At 38.5% G+C, this 27991-nt stretch overlaps 1 long non-coding RNA gene across 1 annotated transcript in view; it reads left to right on the top strand.

Annotated features, from left to right (window-relative positions):
* Window positions 1-3480: 3480 nt before the first annotated feature.
* Window positions 3481-27991, top strand: part of LOC133219817 (uncharacterized) — a 64486-nt gene continuing 39975 nt past the window's right edge. The window contains exon 1 of the long non-coding RNA XR_009727541.1: window positions 3481-3862. This is a non-coding gene — a long non-coding RNA (uncharacterized LOC133219817). The remainder of the gene's footprint in view (window positions 3863-27991) is intronic.

The following is a 27991-nucleotide window of genomic DNA, read 5'->3' as shown; positions in this document are numbered from 1 at the left end:
GGCCATCCTTAGTTCCTCAGATCTCCCTCTGCACCCTTCTTAAAGATGGCTGTAATATTCAACCCCTTTCCATTGACCTCTGTGAATCATGACATGTTCTATGAATGATGTGGCTTCACAATCACATCACTCAGTTTTTTCACCATCCTTCCATGAGTCTATCCGTATAGACATGAATTCACCCAGTTTCTGTAAATTGTCCCTATTTTTATGCTTCCTCCTTTCTCAAACTGTGCAGATATATTATGGAGGTCTGGGAGCCTTTCGAAGACGGACAAAAATCACTGAGTATGTCAGCCTTTACTATATTGTTTGCCACCAGGTTATCTGTTTCCCCCATTCAATAGTGGCTTCACATTTCCTTTGAACCTCAGTCTGGTACTAGCATGCATACAGAATTCTTTTCCTTTTACCCTTTATGCCCTTCAGCAGCTTGAGGTTTTAGATGGGCTCCATCTTTCCTGGTACCATCACCTAAGCAATGCTTTTATACTCCTCCTTGTTTCCTGTCCTTGTTTCTGCTTCTTGTATGCTTTCTTTCTTGGATTTTAATTCATTAACAGCTCCTTGCTTTGGCAATTGGGCCTTCTGCTGAAATTTCTGGTTGTATAAAAAGTCAGCCCAGCCTTGAATTAGAATTAGAGGGTATTTTGTTAGTAGCTCTTTTTATTATTTTTAGACTAAGTTCTGCCATTGGCTAACTTGTAGATCTTGAAACCCAGTTTTTATGACAATCCTGCCCTTCAGGAATCACTTTAAATCTGAATAATTCCCTCCTTCAGTAATTCAGAGGTTTGCCTTAATGCAATGCAGATGTAGTTAAAGCGGCATTCCCTTGAAACCTTTGCAAGAAGCAAATGTAGCTCAGATCCAGCTGACCTATCTATTTTGAGATCACTAATACATACTTGTAATATTTCTAAGTCTGTAGGATGTGTTTATTGTACATGCATATTGCATAAGGGCATGACTTTTGGTGGACTCAGCTTTTGATAAAATAGGGTTTTTTTTGGAACACAATACTTGAGGTACACTAAGTGGGAAAATCTCAGTGTCTGTTAGCTTGGAAGGCTCAGGTCACAAGAACTTCATTTTGGTAGGAGGTTTTATATGCGTGGGGAATTTAGAAACCTTGTGAAGTTCTTCCCATAATAAACAGAGTTGAAGATTTTTTTCTGGGGAAAAGGAGGCTCTGAAGGTCAGCATGCTGAGTAGTGTGGAGAAAAGACTTGTTCCATACTGTATAAATAATGGGATGTGGTTTTGACTGAAGGAAAAATCTGTATGAACAAGGTGATAGTGCTGACTTGTGATAACTGAATGAATTTTCAGTTTCATAGTAATAAGAATACGTTGGGACTCTGTTCTGGGGTGATGGGAAATAGATTGGAAAGTTGCTTGCTCGACTTTTTTATAATTTTTTTTTCTAAGGGGTCATTCAAACACAGAAAATGGTGTATTAAAAAAACCCAACAAACAACAAAACCTGGCAATGTCAATGTACCTTCTACTGCAGTGATGATTTCCATGAGGGCGGGATTCGATTTCACTTCCCAAGCAGCTATTGCATGCAAAGGGTGGACTGCACAAGTTGCTGCAGCTGTGAAGCAGCAGCTCTCACTGCTGATTGAATTAGCTGATTTCATGAACTGTGGCTGCAGATGTAGAGGCTCAGGCTTGACGTACAGCAATTAGAGGGAGAGAGCTAAGAACAACCAGCAAAGCTACAGGAACAGGCAGTAAGACAGTTGCTTTGTGTAAAATCTCATTTCTGTTTATCGTATTGCATCAAGAGCTCAGTTTGAAACCAAGCTGTTTATGTGATGTTCCCTAGTAAAGCTTCATTTGCTCGAGAAGGCAAGCCTTCTGCAGGCTCATGGTGAATGGAAATTTCAAGAGAATTGCAAGAATTTTTCTGCATCAAGGGAAACTTCAGTGACAGACAACTGGAGATTTTGTGTGGTTTTAATAATAATAATAATAATGGTAAAAGGCTTGTTTATTTTAGAAACCCAGCTGTCTGCTACTGGCTTGCCTCCCAGCCTGGGTGGGCAGTGGAGCTGTCTGCGAGCTTTGTTCCCCAGCAGCAGGTCACGGTCATGGCAGCTACATTAGGTCCCCCAGCTCGGGCCTTTGTGCACCAACATTTCTGAATGCAGCCCCTTTCTGGGGCACCAGCCCCACAGCTGCTGCTCTCTGGCCTTCACCACTTCACTCATGCCCCAGCCCTGTGCTCCTCCTCAGGCAGCTGTGCTGCCTGCCCTGTGCTTGGTCTGGTCGCCTACCCACCGCCTGCCCTCCTCCTTCGTGTGAAGAGGCACAGGCCTGGGTGCTCTAGCTCTAGCTTCAGGTAGAGGAAGCATTTGTCGGGGCCTCCTGGCAAAAACAGAGCTATTTGGCTTCTTCAGTCTCTCAGAAAATGCAGGATATCCCAGCTCTGCAGCACACACTGCAGTGGATACATCCGACACATACCGGCTCCTGCCCCTGCTGTGAGGCCTAATCTTGCACTCCACTGTGGATACCACAAACACAAAAGTGCCCTCCCTGTTAGAAAGCTGCTGTCGTGCCATGCCAGGGGCTAAACACCAGGCCCGTGTTTTCTCTAGAAGGACATCTCTGGATACGCTGGTGGGCGTCTCACTGGTGAGGTGCTGGGACAGCCATTTTCTCCCAAGTGCAGTCACCAAACAGTCTGCCCAGGCTTCAGGAGCTGCACAGGTGGTGGCACGATGAACCGTGTAAGGAAACACAGTGTGGCTATACATGTCTGCTGAATCCAGGCTCCCCTAAATGTACCAGCAGGACCTGAGGGAAGGTTTTAGTTAAAGCTGTCCTGTGTCTTTACAGCTAGGGAGAGGCTAGAAAGTGTGCCTGCAAGGTATGGAGCTGCTCTTATATTGGTGCTGCCATTACTCACCCGAGCACAGGGCAGAACCTGGCTCTGTTCTTGACAGTGACTTTTTTTATGAGAGAGCTCAGAAAAGAGCACTTGACTTGTTATTTGCTGGAAATAAGGGCAGTGTTGGACATTACCTGATAACACAAGAAGGAACTAAGTAATTTGGAGAAAATTTCATGCTTTCTGAAGTACTGATGGTTTAATGTCTTTGTAGTTTTTGTACTACTGTAAAATACCTCACAACCGTGGCCTGAAGCAGCACAGCCAATTTCCATGCAGCATGGCTCTTCCTTCGGCGTGGCTCCCTTATTCAGTGTGACTGCATCCTTAAATGGGATTAGGTGGCAGTGTGTTTGAAGTACAGTGCTGATTAAAATCAAAACCATCTATTTCCTTGTATATTGTGTGTATGGCTTTGAGAACATAGCCTGACCTGGCTTTTCTTCAAATTAAATAAAAAGCAGAATCATTTGGAAGAGATCTGAATTGCCATTATCTGTGGTTTTCACCAGTCATAGATGACAGGAATTAAGATGATTTTGAAATAAATGAGACAAAACATAAAAAAAACCAATGAAAGCTTCTATGATTCTAGGATTACAGACTTGCCTGCCTAGAGCTACTGCTCTATGCTGATTATGAGCATTTTAGAGCTGGAAATAAAGATGGCGAAAAAAATAATAGAAGTAAATAATAATATGTTACCTCCATGCTATTTCATGGTAGAAGACAGAAGTAACTGAAAATCTATGAGGTCTCAGATACAGATGGGTCAGAGCTACTAGTAGGTTGCTCCTTGATTACCTTTCTTCCTTCAAGCAGTTTGAACAACTGGGGGCCACCTGGTGCATGCAGTGATGCATTATTCCCTTCATTTTTCCAGGTGTGTGACCACCAGGGGCAGCTCCAGCTGGAAAGCCTGTGGGGACATCATTGATTTTGTTGAGCAGCACTGTGCAGGTAAATTTTCAGGAGAAATGCTGGTATAATTTCTGTTGGGGAAAGCAGGCAGCAGGTTTGGTTTTGTGATCTGACAAGATGTGGAAATGTTTTATTCCAGGAAAAGCTGGAAAAGGTTTATGTGAGTTTGAGTTCTCATTTCCTGACAAGCCAAAGCCTGTTATCTTGAACTTCGAATTGTAGAAGCTAAATATATTTAGTAGAATGGTGTTGTAGTCTTTGTTGCTTAATATGGATATTTATTTGTTGTGGTGGTATAATGTTTTACTGAAATGGTTAAATGAATACAGTCGTGCAGTGTAAGATTGATTTTTTTTGGCTGTGTAGTCACAAGTTACTCAGAAATGTTTTGGGAGAAAGTGCTGGGGAACGTTCTTTGTTGGAGGAGAAGCTGAATAGAGTTTCTGATTGAGGGAGCCACACCAATCCTTTAATTAGAATTAGCTGAATAACCAAGCATACTACATTGTCACTGGGGATCTGCTAATGCTCTAATGAACCAATTTTGCTTTTGCTTCAAAAGTGGTGTCCTTGTATTGATTTTCTCTTTTCAATAAAGTCGATTTTTCTGTCCAAATTCAAGGTGTAGAAAGTTATAAAGCACTTTATCACTGGGATAACTGCTCAAGGGATGGATTATTTTGTTTTCTTTTCTTTTGTTTTACCACTATGAGTTGAAACAGTCTAAGTCTTTAAAATGTATACAATGATTTTATTAAAAAAACTCCTTTACCTGCTCATTGGTAGAAGTATTTTTATATGCTTAAACAAGAGAGCACTAAGACTTACAATGTTGCCCTTTGTGTTGCATCAGTCTTCTCCAGCCCTTTCTTCGCCTCTCATATTTAGGTGAAACTAAGTAAAATCATGAAAGGTAGAGATATTAGGAAAAACTGTAATTGTTTTCTGAGTAATTTCTACTGTTTTATGCCTAGCTGAGTGCTTACAGAAACAGCTTTTCTGCAAAAGACCATGTGCTAGATTGTTTGCACTGTTACCATTTTGACTTTAAGGAATCCTTTTGAGTTAAATGAGGTTACAGGATAGTGAGATTAGCAAAAGGACTGAGAGAATAGACATCTAAAATAGCAGATTATGTGCTGTTATGGCTCAGTGCTTTTGTATTTACTGTTCTATTTTCACTTGCAAATGCCACTTAGTTATAGTGCTTGGAGAATTTCTGTCTTATGTCACCAAATGACAATAGAAAGACAAAAAGGAGGCTCCTAAGCTGTCTCACTCTTTTAGCAGCCAGCTGAAAGAATTACTGAGACTACAGCTTCCAGTTAAGATCTAGGTGGACAATGAACAGAAAATGTCAACATTTGAAGATATTACAAGCATAGAATAATCTGTTGCAACTTCCTCTGACCCTAGGAAGTGTTATCCTTCTTTTATAGGTAGTGGTACTGAAAGGCTAACAGTCCTGCCAGGAAGTCTATGTCCAGTCGTGGTTTCACCAGACATGGTGCTCTCAACTCCTCAGTGTTAATCTGTCAGTTTAAGAGAATTGTCCCTTCTGTGCATGCTCCTGTGACCTAGTCAAAAGTTTGCAAGAAAGCTATTTTAACAGATGCATATGGACAGTCGTTCTCCTGCAGCATAAAAAGTTCAGTGTCTCAGCTTAATTCTGGGTCACCACTGATTCTGTGGTTATGTTCAGTTTAAGTAAAACTAATCATGAAGACATTTCTGCAGATACACTGCTTCTTGGGAATATGGCTCTTGCTATGCCACTTTATTTTCAGTTTAGGACGGAGTTATAATATCATCTCTAAATAGTGGTAAGGGAAGAAAAATATTTCAAAATCTTTCTTCAGACCAGTGGGTGTCTGCCACTATAAAAGCCTTTAGGATACTAACTTCTCAACAGTATGATGGGTTCTTTTGCAGTCAGTGGAACGTGAGAGTGGATGCTACCTTCAGGAAGGACTTTGGGTTTCATTACTTTCAGCAGGAGCCTCTATTAATGACCACAGACCTCCCACTGTAGTACCCTGAGGTGAGCAGTCTGATGGCACAGTTGGATAAAAATATAGGTGGATAACTAAAATTCTCGGTCTGAAATGATATAAATAGGTCTCTTCACATAAAGATTTTTTAGAAAGGTTACCTAACTTATAAACTAAAGGTAGGTTTATAAACCTGTGATTGAATTGTCTCATTCACATTATACAAGCATTTTTCATGGTGAATTCTCATACTGAATCATTATTAACTGTATAATAGGCAACTTTATGGATGACCTTGAATATATTTTCCTTTGATCTTCTCTGTAAGCAATGATTTGTGCCTAATTTATTCAGAGCCTATTGACTCTGAAGCTGAAAGAATTAGTCATAGACAGTTTTACATTAAGTCATGAAATAAAAAAATTATGAAAGCTACTGTAAATGAAATGTAAAAGAAGCAAGGTGGCAGCTATACAGCCAGGTTGTCTTTTATAGTATTTTATAAATAATAGTGACTTACATGATACAAAAATAATATTCTCACCATTATAGTTTTCAATGGGTATGCTTTTTACAGACTGTTTTTTCCTATGGTATAAGAAAAGACTGCAAAACAGACAGTGATATCTGTTTTGATGACATAACTTAGTTACTGTCTTGGTATTAGCAAATGCAGCGATCTTCATACTAGAAGAGAGGAACAAGCCCAAATAAATGGCCTATTCATATGAACTGGCTGAAAGGGTTTGTAATCTAGTTGCATAAAGAAAGGTTTTTTTTAAAGCTTTATAGAATTATACACCTTTGGTAATAGGTGTGGTAGTAAAAACAGACAACAACAACAAAAAAAGATATAAAGGGCAAAATTTTGTTCCTGCTTACACTAGCATGAGATGTACCGGCCCCAAATCCTCTTACATTACTTAGAGACTGAAGAGTGAAGCTGACTCCAGCTTTCTTGAGTAGCTGACCACTTCAGGAATATAAGAGAAATTTCTGTAGTGGCTTCTTACACCTTTGAACAATGAGTCTAAAAAATATAGTACCTTCTTGTGGTGTTAAGAGTATGCTTCCACCTGGTGTAGTCAGCAGTCTCAATGTATATCTGCTCAGACCACCTCTGGCAGCTCAGGAGCATTTATCGTCTTTCAAAATCTGTGTTTTAGTCTCCCCCAGAGCATCCTATTATCTACTAAGGGTAACAGGCAGCACCTCTTTCATCTTGTGTCCATTTAAAATTCATGAAGTGGCCTTTAGCAAATAGCAAAATGTGATAAGAAGCTTCGAGCAGTTGGCTTGTGTGGAGGAATGGGGATGAGAGGTAGCCTGTCAAATACAGAGAGCTTTGAATAATTATAATAATAGTGGCAGTGATATATAGCGGATTTCTTTGGTCTTTTTTCAAAAACATGCTGAGATCTATTTAGAGAAGTAGTGAAGTGCTATAAATCCTACTTGGATTTGGGAGTTGAGGGTTTGTCAACAGCCAAGCGCAGCTTACTCAAGGTGAAAAGCTATTGGTACATCAAGGCATGTATCTGACGTAGGAAGCTTGAAGATACAGAATCAATAGGTGTAGGCTCTACTTTCTATTTTCGAATAGTTGCTCCATTGTTTCTTCACGGACTGTGGATGCTATTACTGCTGTTTGCCAATTGACATGTTGTCAGCCTCTCATACATTAAGAAAAAATCTTTTAAGTGCATACTGCCTTTTCATGCTGATGTCATCTTATGTTGAATTTAAACATTTAATGTGCCACTAAAGAACACAGCTGCTGCAACGGGCTTCATAGCTGTGCTTGAAATATCATTGCTCGCCGACCGTTTGATCTGTAATTACATCTCTCCAAGTGTACTCTAAACCCTGTGCCACTGTGGGTGTTGGTGTTATGCCATGTAGCACCACAGGAAGTCTTTTGTAAAGCTGCAGCTCAGATTACTGTGAGCCTGGATCTCCTATACTAATCTGCTGCTGTTTATCAAGCTCTTTCATTTTGTTTCTTTTGCTAGCAGAAATTCCAATAGTCTATCAAATCAAGCAGAGCCAGTGCAGAATCATGTTGCTGCTGTTGCTGGAAGTGTCCTGTTACAGTTTTTGTATTTACACAGTTCAGTGGCCCATTTCAAAAAAGTCTGAACCCAGATTATATCTATGTGCCATAGCTAACAGCTAATGACAGTGATCCTGATAGTATGTTCTTCATCTCCAGATCCTCAGAATGTGCTCCAGGGACCAACTTCTATTACAAAAAACAATAAATGCGCCTGACACTTCATTGTGACTCCTGTAGCTGATTTGTAGATACCAGTCACATCTGTGTGATTGCTGCTACTGGGGTCCTTGGAATGAAATAGGACCTTTTGGATTTCATGGAACCTTCAAAAAATCTGGAGTACTCACGAAGATGATTAAAAAGGCTGCAAGTAAATATGATCATATGGTGTGAAAGGGAAACATTATTTATTAACCTAAGTGTGGAATAGGAAGTGATAGATGCTGACAATGACAACAGAAACAGAAATAGCTTAATGAAGTACAGTGAAACTTTGTGTTAAGGAAATGTACTGCACTGCTAATATTTCATATTCGATGAGAAGTCCAATATCTCAATGGTGGTTAGACATCCATGACACATGTTTTGTGCAAGTTGCCTCCAGCTTGGTTATGTGGACCAGTCCTTGACAAATTCCTTTGAACACAGTATGATGTAATAGGCTGCAGGGGGGGCTTTATCTCTGCCACTGTAGGTATTCCCTGACTCAAGGACGTATGAGAGCAGGCTGGGAAAGAAATTGGGGCAGTAGCCACTGATTGCTGGCAAGTAGTATTCCTTGAGGAATTTCTGATATGCCTGCATGGTCTTTATGCTTGACAAGATGAGAGAAATATTTATTAGTTTCTTTGGCTGTCTTATTAGTGGTGTCTTGTAGAAGGAAAACCAAAATGAATTGATGGACAGGTAAACTTGTTTTCTCCAGCACTTGAGTTTTAATATCAAGAAGCTAATCTGATCCCAAGTGGATGCTACCTAACATGTTGAAGGGAAACTATGACACTACAATATTCTGGCCTGACAGGTATGGCAATGTAGTATTGATCTTCAAATACACAAACCCAAAGCTGAATGCCATACTCTATATAGAGCTTCCTCTCCAAGTGCAGTGCTTTCATAGGACTATCACTGACATATAAGCTACTGATATTTATGCTACTCTCACAATAACTAAGGTTGCCTTCTGATGTATTTTATTTTTTGAGAATGGATGAAATTTCACCGCTTCTTGAACTGATCCAGTCTAGAATATACCCTGCAGTTTGGGATGTATCTCAAATGATGTCACTGTAGTAATTACAGACTAGATAAAGGTTTACATCGTTAGCTTGTCTGTTTGCAAAATGGGTCTGTAGCTTGCAACTAAGCTAGGACTAGTGCTCTGGCCTGGCCAATTTAGTTTTGATGGGTGCTGGTAGTAGGTTTTATGATAATGATTTATCCATATTAGGCCTCAAGTTGTAAATTTGTTTTAGGATATTTTTTTGTTTTAGCTGTATTATCAAAATTGTTTTAATAAACTTTTGATCTGCCCTCAATCTGGTTTATAGTCACATGATCACTGTCCTGACTGTAGGAGCAAAATCACCCAGTGTGTATGTTGCCTATCCAATGCTTTTCAGCTTTTTTTTCAGTGAACTTGCTCGTAAGTTTAGTTGTGCAGTCATTGTTTAGATTTAGTAGTTCTTCTCCATGTTTAAAATGATGTTTTAAACTGTCTCATGGTGTACATTGGACATGTGTGAAATCTTAAAACTCCAAGACCCTGAAAATATCATGTTATACCTGTACAGGTATTTTTGTTAAAGAAAAAAGTATTATAGTTCCAAATAACTCAGTAGTTCTGGAGGGATTTCTTGTATACTTGTAGAAGCAGAAAATGGATAAAAACCATTTACTTCTGGAATACACCAGCGTAAAACCATTTTATTTCTTTGAAAACAGTTATTACAAATAGAGGTGTACATCAGCAGACTCTGTGGATGTGAAATGATTTTTCAAACGTATGGGATTTTAAGTTACCTTAAAGGTAATAGATTTCTTGTCAAAATGTCTGTTGAACTTCAGCACACTAATTTCATCTTTGCAGAAAAACTTTCTGGAGTGTGGATGAGAGTCCAGGTTTGTTACTGTATCCATGCACATATTGTTATGCTACGGACAAGGATCCTGAACTGAAAAGCTATCCTCTGGTGCTAGTTAAATTAATCCTTAGATTACTATAACTTGTGCTGGGATTCAGCCTGGACTCTCCCTTTCACTAGCTGTCAGATATAAGATAAGGTGTGATAAAATGTGTATTATCATCCATACTACCAAATCCTCCAGGACCTCTCTGTGTTGCTGACATGTTCCTGAAAACCTATTCTTGGTCTATTATGCCAGAGTTTCACTAATGCTGATAAAATGAAGAGCTGTAATTACTGTGTTCAAATATAGCCCACTTTTCTTAAGCTCAGCAGCCTCAACTCTTTTCTTACCCAGGCTCAGTTGATTTGCTATTTAGCATTTTTATTGCTGCTCAGTAACCACAAAGGATTTTCAGTGACATGACATATGAACAGATATCTGTGCGTGACTCCCAAATCTTCCACCAAATTTCAGGCTAGGACTTAAAATATTCAAATAATTTCTGAAACTGCTTATAATAGTAACACTAACTGATTCATGGCCACGGCTCTGCCATATAAGCTGTTCTGTGAAGTTCTCAGTCTAAAGCTTTAGTAAGTGAAGCAGACCTGTTTATTGGCTAATCCTATGACTGCAACAAAGATATGAAATATTCATGATGGAGTAAAATTTTCATGTAAATGCAGTATTATGAAAATTCCATTATAAAAATGCATCTAGATCTAGGACAACCTTGTTATACTTAATAGCAGTAAATTATTATTCCTGCTTTTGTAACTCTTACAGCCTACAGCCAAGTCCCTGTAAAAGTTACTGTTTATTTTATCTTCGAGTTGGCTTATGCAGGGCAGATTTCTGACCATCCTGGTAACCTGAACTGGTTCCCTCATATGAAGAATATGGGAAAATATCCTTTTTTCTTAGATGATGGCAGTAAAACACCCTTACCAGACAGGATATCTCTTCTACAGTAGTTGCCCATTTGCAAGTTCCCACAGGAAAAAAAGGCAGCAATCTTCCCTGTGTGCTATTCAGACTGAGATCTAATAGATTGGGTCTTAAGTTTACTATATTGACTGAACTGTTTTAATAATGTTCTTTTCACTCTTTTCCATCTTCCAATCAGCTCTTCTTTGTATCCTTAGAAGTGGGAGCATGCTTCTAGTCACAAAGTACACACAGTCAGATATTTCTAAAGTATGCTGTCAAATGGAAGCTAGTACATTTGACTGGGAGCTAATTACATTGGTTGGGAGCTGGTTCAGTGACAGGCCAGAGAAGTTATTTTGTTAAGTAGATTGGTCTTGTAAGTGATGGCACATTTCTGTTAATCAATTTACAAATTATGTATGTTAGACTGAATTGCATTCTGGTGTAGGAAGGTGTTTAGTTCTCCAATTAATTTCCTTTTGGCTAACACAATGACGTGCTTTGTCTGGCACTCGTTAAGGACATATTCACAAGGAATTAAACAGAAACACTGTTTTTATTCTTGCAAGTGTTCTGTGATGCTTATAAATACTCCACTGACTTTTAATAAATTAATTTCAGATAAAATGGAGTGATGTACCAAGTTAAATAATCAAAAAAGGTACATTGTTTTTCCACAAGTTCAGTGAATACACACATAAATCCTGCACAGCTTTCTAAAGAACAAGACTTGCAGCTATGGTATCCTTGATATAGCTGGTATATGTGTGTGTATGTTGATAGTTGACTGCTCTTTAGGAGGTTTTTGGACAGACCTCTGTGGACTGATTCAGAAGCTGGAAGACTTCCAGATGGTGAGGTCAGACTTGGCACATTGAGCACCTTCAATTTATTTGTAGATGTTGTATTGTTCACCTTGGGTTTTTAAATTAGTGCTTTCTTATCTACCTCATCAAAGGAGGCCAGTTGGCCCTGCTTATCTGCATGACTGGTTTCTCTCTGCTTCCCCCCTTCCAGTACTTCCTGTTAAGAAGCAAAAGGACCTTTTTATTCTTACCCTCTCTTATTCTATTCAAATTAGCCCTCTCAACATCTTTGACATATGGTTACAGTAAATATGTTTACAAAGCAATAAAGATAATCGGAGTTTTCATGGTGACTTGGGACCAGTCACTTGAAATGCATCTCTGCCCATGAGTATTTGTTTACCACTGTGCAGCTTCACTTAAGAACAATGAAAACCAGGCAGAACTAATTCTATGTGTTTCTGTTTTGCCATTTTGAAACGGAAAAAGGAATTCTCTGTTTATTTCATGTACAGACCATGCAATGTATAAACGGTTTATTTCTAACTTAGTAACCTTCAGAACAGTTACAGTTTCTGTTTCCTGCCAGGATGGGAGATGCTTGAAGTTAGCTATGGAAAGTGGTATTAATATTTTTGGGAACAGCGAGTAGCAAGGGAGAGGTGGAAAGAGAGTGGAAATAATTTCTCTGTGCAGGTTTAACTTCAAAATAGCTTTTAAGATGATAGCTGGCACAGGAAGAGACAAACCTTTTGAGCTGCACTGACAGAAAAAAAGATGGGATTAGTAGCTTATCCCATGTTGATGCAAATGGTATTGGGATGGAAAAGAAATTGGAGAGTATTTTGAGGTTTACTTGTTGAATGGGTGTATCTTCTAACTGCTGGCTAACAGGTTCTGAATCAAATCTAAATGAACACCCAATTATTGCTGAGTTAATACATACTTCGATAGCAGAAAAGATCATTTTATAACACTGCTTAACCAAACTATTCAAGAATGTGCTGAGGTTCTTGGCTTCATAGGGATATGTTTCTTTGCTTATGTGCTCTACTTGTATTTAGTAATGACAATTTTTATCTGCACATATCATCACCAGGATTCAAGAATTCTGGTCTAAATATTAGTCCTGTGTTGATCTGCATTTTAAGCTTCACAATAGATTAGTAAGAAAGCTAATGCTGAAATCTGCAGCCTCCTGGATAGCACATCCTCCATGGCCTCCACTGGCTAGCCAGGAATTTCTAAATGAAGCACACAGAGGAGATGTAGAGGAATTTTACTTCATATATACTTCTGCTGAAATATATAGGCTTCTCTCTAGAAAATCTGAAATTATATGTTGAACTGAACCACTGACTTTAGGTAGATGCAGTGTAGTGTCTTTAATGACAAAAAGTTCCACAGTTTATCCACGGAACTGTAACTTGCATCACTACTCTCTTTACTACTGCCAAGTGTTCTCCCTTGGAGTGATGAGCTTTGAGATTTACCACCTCTGCAAAGCCACGTGCTTTGGTGCATTTCAGGATACTGGGCTTGTTTCAAAGGTTTGACCCATAGCAGCAACTAAGGGTATGAAGTATCTGAAGGACAAGTATTATGAGCTGTTATGAACTGCACATGAGACAGAAATTCTGAGTGAGCCTCTCGCTCATTGCAATGATCTCTTGGTCAGACACACCTGCCTTAATTCCTCAAGACCTTTTGAGATGGAGTCTAACTCCTGACCAAAGCAAGGCAATTGATGAAACTTGCATATCCAAGCCTCTTTGATTAAAGCAACGATGGCAGAATCCTTCATGTAGAGGGAAGAAACAGATCCTGAAAAGTTAGCTCCTCAGGGCTGCTCAGGCCAATGAAAAACCTTAGGACTGAGTTGGAGAAAAAACACTCCACCCAAGCCGCCTTCCCTGTCCCCAGCAGAAAAACAGTTTTATTGTAATTCAAAGAATTTGCTGTGTGGGGTGTCAACAGATAGGAAAGCCAGACACTAATGTTCTAGCTCATGCTAGATTGGATAGCAATTTAACACTTAAATGGGTTAGTCTGTCCATAAATCTATCTGTAGCTATTTCTAATCTTCCCCTGAGAAAAACAAGGAAAAGTGGTCCATAAAGCATGCAGTTACAAAAAAGTCTTTTATTTCCTGGTTGGTTTTTTTTGGGGGGGAAGGTATATTTATTTCTTCATTTCCTTTCACTTCTGCTTAAAAAACAGTTTTGGTTTTATCTTTGTTAAACAGAAACGACCTTTCTCTTAGTAACTAGGCTGATAATGTTGTGTAAGCATTTGGCAATGACTATGCACAGTGCAGATTGTGTCAGAAGGGTGTAGGTCTATTCTGCCAAAGCACCAGCAGAAATGTAATTACACACTTGTGTGGCACCATGTAAGAGCAAGTACATAGGCTTACCTGCTCGGCCTGTCACAGCAGTGATGGGTCTGCACTGCTGCTGGAGAGCTCTGAGGTGGAGCTCTTGGGGTGTCAGGCAGGAGTGTCATTTGCCTCCTTTACCAGCTGCCTTCTGCACTTTGCAGTAAAATGTGTTGGTTTATGTTTTCTGTGCATTCTTCTTCCTCTCCCTCTGGCATTTAGTAACACATTATTCCTTGTGCCTTTTACAGTGATCAACATTAAGAATCTGCATTATTATAGCATAGTGTTACAAAACTGTTTAATTTAGAAAGCAGGGCTGTGTATTTGGCAGAACCTAGGGAAACAAGCCCTTGAGTGGAGCTGTAAAAAGTAGAATAAAATCAATATTAATTTGCTTAAGTTTAGTCAATGCCTCAGTGATGCTAGGCTGTGGCATGTTCAGTCAGATGTACTAGAAGAGGTGGAGTAAGTACATCTTATCCTCTTCTACTGTGACCAGGGATAGCTGTCTGGAGCCAGGAGACCTTACATCATTAGCTGGTGCTAGGTTGAGGAGAGCTTGTTAGAGACTTCTAAGCTACCACTGAAGAGGTTTTCAGCTAAATATATGTTCCCTAAGCATATTTTGCTTTAGCTTCTAAGCTTTGTTTATGTGGTTTGAAGATAGATGGAAGATTTGCTTTCCTATGAGTGGTTCTGTTGGTTGTGGTTTTTTTGGTTTTTTGTTTGTTTTTTTTATTGGTTGTTTTTTTTCCCTTTTTTAGAATAGAAAATTTTTAGGTACTCATAGGAGGAAAAAGGAAGACATTTCTCCTTCTGACTTTTTAAATTGGTGTTCCGTGTTGCTTGGTTTGCTTTTTGTTTTTCTGGAGTTTCTAAACAGAGTTACAACTTGAAAATACAGCCTCATATTAACAAAAGTGCGATGAAGCAGAAGCAACTCAGTGAAGCACTGTGAGAGTTTCAGCTTACAACAGATGTAAAGGTCTTATTGGTAGAAGAATGTTTAATAAACTGATAAGTTCTTACTAATTCTCATATGACCTTCTTGGGTGCAAGTGAGTTCTGATTTCACTGTCAGTGTTTCCTAAGTAGAAATTCAAATAAGTAATGAACATGATGCATTTGTTGCCTAAGGGAGAAATATCCTAAAAACTTGGTGAGAAGGTGTCTGTGCCCTGGCCTGAGCCACAGAAAGCTGACTGTTTTTGTCAACTTACAATTGGTCCCTATGCCTCTTGGCCCTCTGATCTTTTTTCTTTCAGTTAGTGCTACCAGCTGCGGTTGTGTTTTTGTGTGTGTGGTGCTGAAAAATTACTGTAGCTGTGTGTGGCCAGATTTTTTTTTGCAGTGTGACAAATAGGAAAGTAAGTAGGCTGTAAGATCATGACTTAAACTCGGAGCATAGTTCATAGCATAAGCTTCCATTGCTCAGGGGCTTCTGAAAAAAATCTGAAAATCCTGCTGAGGCAGAAACTATGAAACAAGGAACCATTATTTCTCTAGCCTAGATTTCCTGCAACTATTCTTTTTTTTTGAGTGGCTGGGTCTGAAATCAGTTTTCTTTCGCTTAGAGAACAAGTAGTTGTCTTTTAAAAAATAAAAGCAAACTTGTATAGATGTGAAAGAGGGAACAAAGCTTGATGACCTATGAGACTGCATATTTCCAAAGTTGTGCCAATGAGGCCTATGATGAAAAATGTGCTAAGCCAGAGAAGTTTGCAGTAAATGAAATTACACAAAATTGGAACTGAAAGCAGCAGAACTTCTGAAACTGTATCATATCTGTGACAGTATTTGGTATTAAAGGAATAAATATTCTAATATTCTATGAGAGTTTTGATTTATTACTTTACCTCCAGATTTCTTTTTCACAGTCTTGTTGCTTCTCTGCCTCTGGAAAGATTGGTGATGACTCATCTGTCAAACAGCTGCAATATGGCAGGTCATGTCATTCTGATTTCCTTTCAGGGAAGAACTAGTTTGCAAGGCTGAACAACTACAGGATATACTAATAGGCATCATTCTTTTCTCAGATCTTCCTGAAATTGATTTACATTGTCTTCAAAAAGATTAATAACTGAGGGTCAGGGAGCAGAACTGAATGTAACATTTTATTATTGAAACAGGTTGTTTTGACTTGATATTGGTTTGAACTGCTACCTTCAGAACCCACTCAGATTGTATATGTCCTATTTTTTCTTAAATGGACTATTGCTTAAAAAATAAAATTAATTTTTTCTTTTTCTTTTTTTTTTTTTATAAACTGCTTCTTTCCAGTAATCTCATCTCAAAAACCTAAGGATTTGTCTGTTGTCACATGTTTTCCCCAGCCTAAGGCCATGCATTGAAAACAATCTTATGTGTTCTCATGGCTTAGTGGTTGGATAGAGAAGGACTAGAGTGTCAAGGAGCTCTAGTTTAACAACTGGCAAATATTTGACTTGCAGTTCAATGAGTACAACATCGACTTTTGCTCTAGAGCTGACAAATTGTAATTTGTATGTTTTGCTAATGGTTGCAACAAAACAGGAAACAGCACTTTTCAAGTGATTTCAAAGTACTTTGATGAAATAAACTTTTATATAGATCTTTAATAGCTTACAGCAGCAAGGAATTTGGTGGTACCAAACACAAAATACATGTTTTTTTTCAGAAGTTGGGTTATGACTCTAGAATATTGTATTTGGCTAACACTTCTAAACACCATTCCTGAACCAAGATGTGTCAGTAACAATAATGGTCCATGGTAGAACACACAAAAATGGAAAAGTACTGTTTGTGTGTGGTAGCTCCTCCCCAGAAGGTCCTGCTTTGATTCCTCTCCGGAAAAGTCTCAACCCTCTATATATAGCTGGCCACTTCTTCTGATGTAGGCTGGCCCTCTATGTCAGAATGAGAGTGCATTTTTCCTAGTACAAAAGCCTGAGCCTCAGGCAATTCGGGGAGGCAGAACCTCATACCACCTAGGTCAACATTGCCTCTGTGGGGACGCCTGCTAAGGTTGAGCCTGCCACCTCACACTGCGATGTTGTTTCTTGGAGCTGGTTTCATGATCTTTATTACATGGTCCTTGGGGTTGGTAAGATAACCAAACATCAGAGATATCCTTTACTGTATCTTTTGTTACCTCTATATTTTGCCTGTATTAATAAACTAGTTATGATTCTTTATTGTGTTGTGTTTCTCTCAACCCAGAATCCTCGAACTCCAGAACACAAGAACATAAAGTTGGCTAAAAGAGCCATATACAAAATATGATTATGATTCTTTCAGTGAGTTAGTGTGCTGGTTATGTTCCCATTACTTCACGGTGGTAACAAAAGGTCAATGCTATTACCACAATGCAAGCACTAAGACTTATTATTAGCTTTTCTATGCTGATGGCTTAATGATGGCTACATCGTGAGTTTGTTACCAGAGTAACTGGCAGAGGATGCAGTCAAATTTTTTTTATCTTTCCATACTTGCACTGTTTCATGCCAAGTCTAAAGAGCTTTGCTATTCTTACTTGCAAATCTAATGTAGAAATTCTAAATCATTGCTAAGGATTTTTTGTTTGTTTGTTTGTTTTGGCAAAAGATGTTAAAGTCAGCATGTGCAAGTGCTGTCTTTCACCTAGTCTGGTGGGGAAACCTATTTTTCGTTAAACAGGTAAGTTCCAACTTAAATTACATGTGTCACAGCTTAGTTGTGATACAGTCAGACCATTCAAAAAGTGGGACTGCACAGGTGGAGGCACACTGCTGTAGAGGTGTAAAAAAATGTGGGTAAAAGTCAGGTGGAGTAACAAATGAAAGGAGACAATTTAAAATACACCCACAGACTCCTGAACCTCTGAGAGAATTTTTGCATTTTAGTGTTGAGAACTGGATATTGACCAATGGAAAAAAGCTGAAGGTGTAAGAAAATATTTTTTTTTTCTTTTCATTCCTTTCATTCCTCCTGCACTCTGAAGAAACAGGATTTTGCATGTTCCTTGTACATAATGATACCAGATTCCACTATGAACATCTTATCTGAAGTAAAATCAACTCATATTTTTGTTCCTTAGGTCAGCTGCTTGGATCAGATGGTTTAGAGTAATTGTGGATATTTGCTCAGAAATGCTCCTTTCCTTGCAGCTATATGACTATTTCAGTGTGTCCCTTTGTCATTCTGGAAGGCATAAACAGAAATCATTGGTGACTTCTAGCAGGTCTGTCACTTAATCCTGTAAACATGAAATGAACAGTGATACCCCCTGCGAAAACCTAAGTAAATAATCCCCAGAATTGAAGTCGTCTACCGTCCTGGGTTCACATAATACAATAAATAATAAAAAATTAATTTAAATGCATTGTCTCAGAGGAAAATTTGAAAAAAAATGGCCAAATTTTCTGCTATATTAAAAGAAAAAAATAGGTTAAGACAAAGGAGAATCTGATGCCATCAGCAGAAAATATAATCAGGAACCTGTTTTGTGGTGAGTTTCTTATATAAAATAGGAATATGCAGTTACTACCTGGAAAAAATAAAATTGATGAATTACAGGAAAACTGGTTTCAGGGCATAGTGAAAGAGATAGCTATGCTAAGGAGGATTCAGGATGACAGAGAAAGAATATATAAAGGAAAGGTAAATGTCACAGAGAACAAGAAAGTCAACAAATACAAATTACACCGCAACAGATTAAATGTCTGAATATATTGACTGTGTTGAAAGATGAAGGCCATAAAAGCGATTGGAAAGCTGGCTTGCAATGCAGATACTGGGCTGCATGACTTTGTCTTCAAGTATCCATTGTCTTGTGCAGATACAAAACATTCTCTCTGCTAAGAAGCAAAAAATTTTGGGAATTGCGGTCATTTTCCAAGGGTTGTCAGATTTTCTTCATATTCAGACCTTCCAACGACCTTTGAAACAATACAATGGTCCTTGGTCATTACTTTTAGTCTAAGGAAGACTTCTATTGTAAAGAATCATAGAACAGTTAGGGTTGGAAAGGACCCTAAGATCATCTAGTTCCAACCCCTCTGCCATGGGCAGTGACACCTCACACTAAATCATATCACCCAAGTCTTTGTACAACCTGGCCTTGAACACTGCCAGGGATGGAGCATTCACAGCTTCCCTGGGCAACCCATTCCAGTGCCTCACTACCCTTACAATAAAGAACTTCTTCCTTATATCCAATCTAAACTTTCCCATTTAAGTTTTAACCCATTACCACTTGCCCTATCACTACAGTCCCTACTGAAGAGTCCCTCCCCAGTATCCTTATAAGGCCCCTTCATATACTGGAAGCCCAGGATATGGTTGGCTTTCTGGGCTACGAACGTACGCTGAAGCTGGCTCCTGTTCAGTTTCTTGTCAACATCCCCAAGTCCTTCTCCACAGGGCTGCTCTGAATCTCTTCTCTGCCCAACCTGTAGCTGTGCCTGGTATTGCTCTGACCCATGTGTAGGACCTTGCACTTGGCTCCAGCAGCTGTTTATCCACCCAAGGAGGTTTCCTGGCCCTGCTGCACTTCCTTCAAGTTGGGACGCAGCAGTCCTGTGCATGTAGCAGGTGATCCTTGAATATCAGTCAACAGTCTTGGGCCCCCCTGTCCTCTAGGGCTATATCCCATGGAGCCTTACTAAGCAGGCTCCTGAAGAGGCCAATGTCTGCTGTCTTGTAGTCCAAGGCAGTGAGCTTGCTGTGCGCTTTTCTCACTGCCTTGAGGATCTTGAACTCGACCATCTCATGATTGCTGCATCCAAGGCTGCCCTGGAGCGCCACATTTCTGAGCCCTTCCCTGTTGGTAAGCAGGAAGTCAGGCATGGCATCTCTCCTTGTTGGCTCCTCTGTTACTTGCAGAAGGAAGTTGTCTTTCACACAATTGAGAAACCTCCTGGGTTGCTTGTGCCGGGCGGTACCATCATTCCAACAGTTGTCAGGGTGGTTGAAGTCCCCCATGAGAACGAGGGCCTGTGAGCGTGAGGCTGTTCCTATCTGTCTCCAGTGTGCTTCATCCACAGAGTCCTCTTGATCAGGTGGTCTGCAACAGATCCCCACAGTAATGTCCCCCATCGCTCTTCTCCCTTTAACCCTGACCCACAAACTCTATGTTGACTGCTCACCTGTTCCCAGACAGAGTTCCACACTCTCCAGCCTATCCCTAACATAAATAACAACTTCCCCTCTCCATCTGCTGGGCCTCTTTTCTAAAGAGCCTGTAACCTTCCATTCCAACATTCCAGTCATAGAAGCCATCCTACATGTTTCTATGATACCTAAGGAACATTCCAGTAACTAATGTGCAATACAAAACTACTACTATTACCACTAATAATAATAATAATTATAAGGGAAATAACAAGGGGAGAGAATATAAAACTAAAAAGGAAAAGGAAAAGAAAGCAATAAGCACAAGTGATGCACAATACAATTGCTTGCCACTTGTTGACCGATACTCAGCCTGACACGAGCAGCGATCTGGGCCTTCCAAGTAACTCCCCCCAGTTTACATACTGGGCATGAAGTGCCATGTTATGGAATACCCTTTTGGCTAGTTTGGGTCAGGTGTCCTCTCTCTGCTTCTTAGCTTCTCGTGCCCCTCATCACTGGCAGAGCATGAGACTGAAAAGTCCTCGATTGGAGTAAACATTACTTAGCAACAGCTAAAAACACTGGTGTGTTATCAGCACTGTTCTCAAACTAAAGTCGAAAACACAGCACTGCACCATCTACTGTGAAGAAGAAAAGTAACTGCTACAGCTGAACCCAGGACACTGTGAGATGATAAAAGGTATTGTATGCTATTAAAAGAAGCCAAATGCTATGAGCTATTGTACTGTGAATTACAGATGCAGATTATTCTTTTCCCTCACCTACTAGGCCATCCTTAAATGTTTCCAACCAGTGATGTTAACACTGATTCACTAGGAACTCTTTCCTTGCCATTTCCTTGCTCCCTCTTCCTCTTGGTGGCTCTGGCCTGCATATTTTACCTACATGAGTATGAGTACAGTGAAAATGTTACCTTGTGAAAACAGTCAATCCAAAATATATATGTTTACAGGAATGGAGAAAGTAAGGGGCAGTTCTGAAACTTGGTTTCCTTCTGAGTTCCTGTTTGAGAGGACATTATGACTGCCACTTTATTTGCTCTCTTTGGGTATGGATGGTTTCTCCTCATCCATGCCCTGTTCCCCAGAGTAGTGTGCTGGGTGGGTAAGGTACATTTTGATGACGGGCTTCTGGGGGAAGCCATCAAGCAAGGAAACTGGATACAATCCTTTGGGCAGAGGCATTCTGAGCAGGTTACAGAAAATGTTCCCTGTTCTAACTGAAATTGGAGGCACTCATAAGTAATACAGAGAAACCCTATTACCTTCTATCCAAACTAGTCACTGGGAGAAGCCTCTGACAGAATCCTGTACTTCTCTACCTTTCCTCTGCCACTCCATCTCCTGTTGTTCCATGGTTGGTAGTTCTGGTCTGCAATGTTTGTTAACTGCCTTCTATGTTCTCAATCTCTGCAGAGTTCAAAACCAGCTATGTCCTTTTAAATTGCTTAGTACAATTTAATTTACTGATTCTGTGGATTGACCTGTACAATTTTCTGAAAGAAAGTACCTTTGTGAGAGTGAATTATGTTGTTTATCTGTTCATTCAGTTTGTAGAATGTACTGAGGAGGAAGGTATATGTTTAGATCAATCATCCAGTAAAATTGAACTTGTGAATAATCCTTTCAAATAACTAAAGAAGTAATTGGAATGAGTAAGTCAATTTGCAGTGAACAGCTGAACCAAGCTGTTGCTTACAGATATTTAAAAGCTTAAAAAAGCAACAAAGAAGTTAATGTAATTTAAAGAAAAAAAGATAACACCTACATAAATTCCTTCAGGAGACCATGGCTTGCAAACTTTAGACATCACAAGCTTTCTTAGCATTCCTGATGTGTTGGCATGTGTGAAGTGTCATTTCAGGATGTCTGTGTTCAGACAGTATGCCTAAAGGCAGAATCTAATATGAATTAGGATTCCATTTTTATAAAAGTAACTTTAGTTTAATTGCATTGTTAAATTGAGCAGTATTAGTTAATTAGTTAACTAATTATTATCTGAGTCATATTTTAATACCATAGCATCTAAAAACCTTAGATACTACTTTAAAATTCTAAGCAAATGCTGTCTTAAATGCCATTTCATGCCCTGGTGCTCATGGATGCAGAGGCTGGAGCAGGCTACTGTCAAATATTCAGCACTGGCATATTGGCATCAAAGCTGCGTGGGAGGAAATGCCATCCGTCAACCTTTCAAAGATGTGATTTCCTGCCATTCTGCTGCTAGATGGAACATAATTGCATTTTTAGTATAGTCCTTTGCATATTCCTTTAGTGCACTCTTCATTATGCTTACAACCTTTCTGAAGAAGATGATGATTTTCATCCTGAACCTCACCACTCAGCTACCATTCTCCTATTGTAGGTCTTATACATCGTAGTATTTAAATTAGGTAAAGGGAGACAAGTAGAGTCTGATCTTCCCTTGCTTCAGTTCTCTGTTGGCTCCCACTTACAGATGATGGGCAAGATGGGAAAAGGGTGATTGGTACTGGGGGAAGAGATAAGTCTCATGCTGGAAGTGATATGTTTCATTGTTCTCTTCTGGCAACTAAGACAGGTGTCGGGGCAGAGCAGGAAATGTAAGTAACACTCGTGCCTGTCAGTGCTTAATTTGGAAGACTCTGACCTGCCTGAGCCATCTATACAGTCTGAAAACTCTTGTATGTAAGCAACAAACACTTCTACAAGCTATGAAATATTGCCTCTCAACAAACAATTTTTCACACTATAAAATGCATCATTTACTTGAACAGTCATAATAAATGTAATAATAAATAGGTTCAGACAGCAAACCTCAAATCCTGACATTTATTATCTGTTAGAAAACCTGGTTTGGCACCATCCCTTGAAAGTGGTGGTGGTAATTGCACTTAAAAATGACTGTCTGTTGAGTTAAAGCCAATTGTGAAAGTGCAGCCAAAATTCTTCTTACAACATTTTCACTCCCCCCACTAAAAATAATCAACCAGCTGACCAAACCCAGACGTATTCTGGTCCTGTGCCAATGTTTGTTGTTTTTTTCCCCAAAGAAATATTTTGTTTATAGTAACTGTTTACTTTGCATTCAGTTTCAATTATTATAACAGCTTTTTAATGTTCTGATTACTTGTTTTACTACTCTGGGTATCAGGTACAAGAAAAATGCCATTTCTCTTTTCTGCAGTGGGTAGCTGATAAATCTTTCAATAGCTTTTAAGAGTAACAACAAAACCCCAAATATTTCAGAAGTTTCTGTTGAAAAAAATCAGTTGTTAAATTTCTACATCCTTCTTGTGAGATCAATAGCTTCTCAGTACTTTTTCATTCACACTGCCCACCATGATTTGCTATTCAGCTAACCAAAGCATACCTGCTGTAAGTGAAAGCAAATATTAACACTAGTGTGGTAGCTTTCTTTTAAAATAGCAGAGACTCAAGTTCCCTTTTGTCTGTGACCTTTTCCATAGCCTTAAATAGAATCCAACTCTTCCCCTGCGTAATCATCATGAAGAAATAATGAGGCATACATGAAAAAGTTAATATAATAAGGAAAAAGACTTTTTATCATAACAACTGACAGTGACATTATATCATATCAAACAGATGTCTCTTGGATGTGTGTTTGTTAAAATGGATTTATTGTTGTGTACTAACACATGGCACACTTGGTGCTAGTCAGATTAAGCAAAAGCAGCAACATGTAACTTGAAAAGCATAGCATTAATGACATTAATGAAAACTTAATTGTGCATAATGAACTATACTGTAATGTCTATTTCTATTTTCTTAAAACTAGTTGTATATAGGAAAATCACAAAACTAAATCCAACACAGCTTCCACAATTCCTTCAACAGTTGGTGGACTGAAGCCCTCCTTCTTCCCCTGGAAACATAATTATTGTGACCCTTGCATGATCTTAGTCCATTCCAAGGACACTTCTTCCTGGCTGGGCAGAATCAAAACAACTCTTTCAAAAGAAGAAGGGAGGTTGAAATTAGTGGAGAAATTAAGAACAAAGTGCACTGATAAAAAATCATGTAGAATACAGTCTCTTTTCTGTGTGTGGGAAAATACACTCTACATACCTAAGAATCTATTATTGGATAGAGTCTTGGTATGTAGAGTCCTCTGTTCTTACAGATGGAGCTTTCGCAGAGCTCAAACTGCTGTTGTGCCTTGTAACTTTTTTGGGGGGCTTATTATCAGACTCTTAGGCTGGTTGAGGTGGTTCTTGCTTTCGTGCATAGAAAAGATCAATTTTCACTTTTCTCACCAAAGTTGATCTTATTTACATTGACAGGAATTCCTGCTTATAAGCAAAGGAATATAACATGTGAATTGGGATTGAGTGAGACTAAACACAGAGGTGATGTATTCCAATCAAGGCTTTAATTTAAGTGGTATGAGTGTTAAATTTCTGTTGCTAGTTTTAACATGACTGCATTTTTTGTCAGAGTACTTTCAAAAATCAACAAAGCAAACATTATTCCAAATTTATTTTAATATGTTTAATAAAATAAATCACATATTTCGTAGTAAAACAAAAAAAGTAATTACTTAATCTGAATGACTTCATTCTCTGAAAAGTTCTGTTTTTCTAGATCTTGCAATTAAATTTTAATTTGTTTTATCAGTTTCTGCTTTCTCATAGTAATACGAGATATTGTATGTTCCATATGTCCAAAATATTTATTGTAAACAAAGAACATTTTGATAATTAAAACAATGTATCTGGTTGCTTCATTCTGTTTTTTTTTTTTTGTTGTTGGTTTTTGTTTGTTTTTTTTTCTCTTTTTTCCCCTTATGTACTTATCTAGACACACTTTATTTCATAAATATCACAATTTTTGGACTTAACAGGTTGTAGTCTAAGTGATGTCTTTCACCTTTGGTTGATTATATTGACTTGTTTTCCTTTTAGCTTGGTTACAGTAGAGCTTATTTATTGTGTTTCTTCATCAGTCTCCTGCAAGGAGTTGTCTTGAAAGTTCTTTAGTGTAATGGGTAATTTTAATATTCTTTTCTTGCATTTAATCTAGGTAAAATAGTGTAATACCCAGGAAAAGTTTTTAGCAACACAGTGTAATCTCATTTTTATGAGATTAAGACCATCTGTTTATTACAGTAAATAGAATTATGAATTCATCAGTGAATTCTTAACCTTTCATTTGAAAGGCCTTCTGGAGGGTAAAAACAAGTTCTGTATGCCCTTACCATGTTCAATGAACCTGAAAATCCCAGCCTATATGTACTTATTCTGGCTCCCATAAAAGTTTGTGGCAATTCTATAACAGGAGTGAATTTCCTGCAGTGCATTATAAGAGAGATGGCACGAGGGACACCAGCTGTTCCTGCAAGGGTCCCCAGTAGGATTATGAAAACACCCAGGACAGAAGTTCCAAAGCAGCTGACAGTGATACACAATGAACCAGAAATGAAACAAAATTTGTGTGTAAAGATTGTAAAGATGAAGCAAGATTTTTCATTTCTGTTGACAATCAACAATTTCAGGAGCACCTTCAGGATTGTGAATATATAGATTGATTTTTTTTTTTTTTTGGCTTTGACAGGAAAATTTGATCACAATCTAATATTTGTTAGCAGAGATAGCCAGCATGAGTTATGTGGGATTTATATTGCTTCAGGCTTTCTAATGTGCACGATATATGATGATACATATTCTGTTAACTTCAGTTTGGAGCGCATAGTTCTGAAAATTTTGATATGTGTCTGAAATCAGGCACTTAGGAAATGAGGCAGAATACTTTGACTTCAGCAACTTAAGATTTGCCTGGATTGTCTGTGACAGAGGCAGGGACAGACACTTCAGAAGCTAAATTACTTTAACCAGAGAACCAATTTATCTCTTTGCAAGCACATTCACAGTGCTCAGTGTACATTTTTCAGTTTATGCTTAAAAAAAGAGAGAGGTCTTGAAGACAACTATAACACATTTATTATGATTCATCGTTTATAGTGAGCTCAGATTTAAAAAGGCTATGTGTGGATGGAGCAGGCAATGAACTCCTGTTGCTTTGATAATACAAATCCTAGTGGGTTTTGAGATCTGTTTATTTGATATTACAGTCTAAGTGTTCTGCTGGCACACTGGCCTTGTGTTTTCCTCGATTACAAACAATTAAGAGAAAATCTATCATGTAGTACAGTCCTGGAGACTTTGAGGTTCATCAAGTATCTTGGACTCATGTCTGAAACTGAAAACTTGCTGGAATAGCTGTTACTCTTCATGTGGACCTGCAGGCTCTCAAGGACATGGTGTTTTTTAAGGAGATACGAGGCAAATTATTCAAAGAGGAATCTTTAGAGTTCCAAAAGGTACAGAAACTATATCTGGTTTATATAGATAATGATAGTTTATATAGAAAATTTATAGTTTATATAGTTTTATATAGAAATTTATATTGCATAAAGAAAATCTTTGATCCACAAGTTGTTGTGCCTGGGACAGTGGAAGTATAATTAAATGAAGAGAGTACCTCTGTTTCATCATCTCTCTGTATTTTTCCCAATTCTACCACTCCTATCATTCATAGTTGTTAATTTAATCAAAGTGTTCATATGTATCCTTACTAAAACCTAGCTACCAGCCATAAGAAGGCTTATTTTATCTTCTTTTTCATGCTAGATACCACAGCAACTCATGTTAGTTAGAACACAAGCTACAGGAAAAGCACAGTTCTCCAGCTTCTGACAGGCTTACTTCCTTCTAAGGCATGGCATTTTGCTCTATGCAGACAACACATATTGATACACAAGAGTTGTGTAGTTGGCAGATTTTTATGACAAAATGTGCAACTGTAAACCAGAGAAAAATCTTCTTGAGAGATTTTTTTTTTTTCCCTTCGGGCAAGCAAGCACTAGCATTTCTTTCTTTTTCCCAGCAAAAGGGCAGGGAAGCATTCAAGATAATGGGGCATTACTTTTGCTTTACTGGTTTCTTCTCAGAATGAAGGGATAAGTTTTAACTGAATATTTCCAGATGCTATTGGTACGGGAAATTCTAGTCAAGACCCTTAGAGCTCAGGAAGCTTATTAACATTGAAAACAGCATCTTTAGTTGAAAACCAAGAAGCAAGTTTTGCTAGAATTTACCATCTCTGCAATTTCCCAAAAAGCCTAAATACATTAGGATAGAAGTGTGTGGTGTTTGCTATGGTGTTTAGTGTCTCATGAACTGCAAATCTGAACATTCCAAGTAAAATGTTATTTAATTCCAAACTGTGAGAACTGTATTATTAACAAACTGCTCCAGGGCCTCCTGAGACCTTTACAGCTGTCTTGATATGTTCTGGTTGAATATTATCAACTGCTATAAATTATCCTTTCTGTTATATTCCTCTTTGCTGTGAAGCAGAAATTTAAGGTTAGTGTGCTGCAGAAGACAACTTTCTTTCAATGCCTATTTTATGATTTTCAGTTACGAGTAGAATGGATATTCCATATTACTTATCGTTATACTCTACTGATTCTTAACAAGATGAATGACATAGCATAACATAATCGGGTTAGGGAGAAGAAAACAAACATTTTTAAAAAGCATAAAAAGAAACTGTATCCTATGAATGTTGCTGTTACTATATAGCTGTTGCTATGAAAATTGCTGTACCGTGAATATGCTTCCCCTGACTAGCAGTGGTTCAAGTGTGTACTCATCAGGAAGGGCAGCAGAGATAATTTGTTCTTGATGATTATTCCATTGTGATTGGTAATGGAAACTCAAAGGAAATGACTGCTTTGCGTTTCAGGACAGGAGGAAAAAGACAAAAAGAGTAGAAAACT

This window comes from Neopsephotus bourkii, unplaced genomic scaffold (assembly GCF_033783945.1).
Source record: "Neopsephotus bourkii isolate Nb327-2 ecotype Australia unplaced genomic scaffold, CSIRO-AGI_Nbou_v1 NB_1376, whole genome shotgun sequence".
Classification (NCBI taxonomy): Eukaryota; Metazoa; Chordata; class Aves; order Psittaciformes; family Psittacidae; genus Neopsephotus; species Neopsephotus bourkii.
The sequence above is the reverse complement of the archived record's forward strand: the minus strand, read 5'-3'. Positions and strand labels throughout refer to the sequence as shown.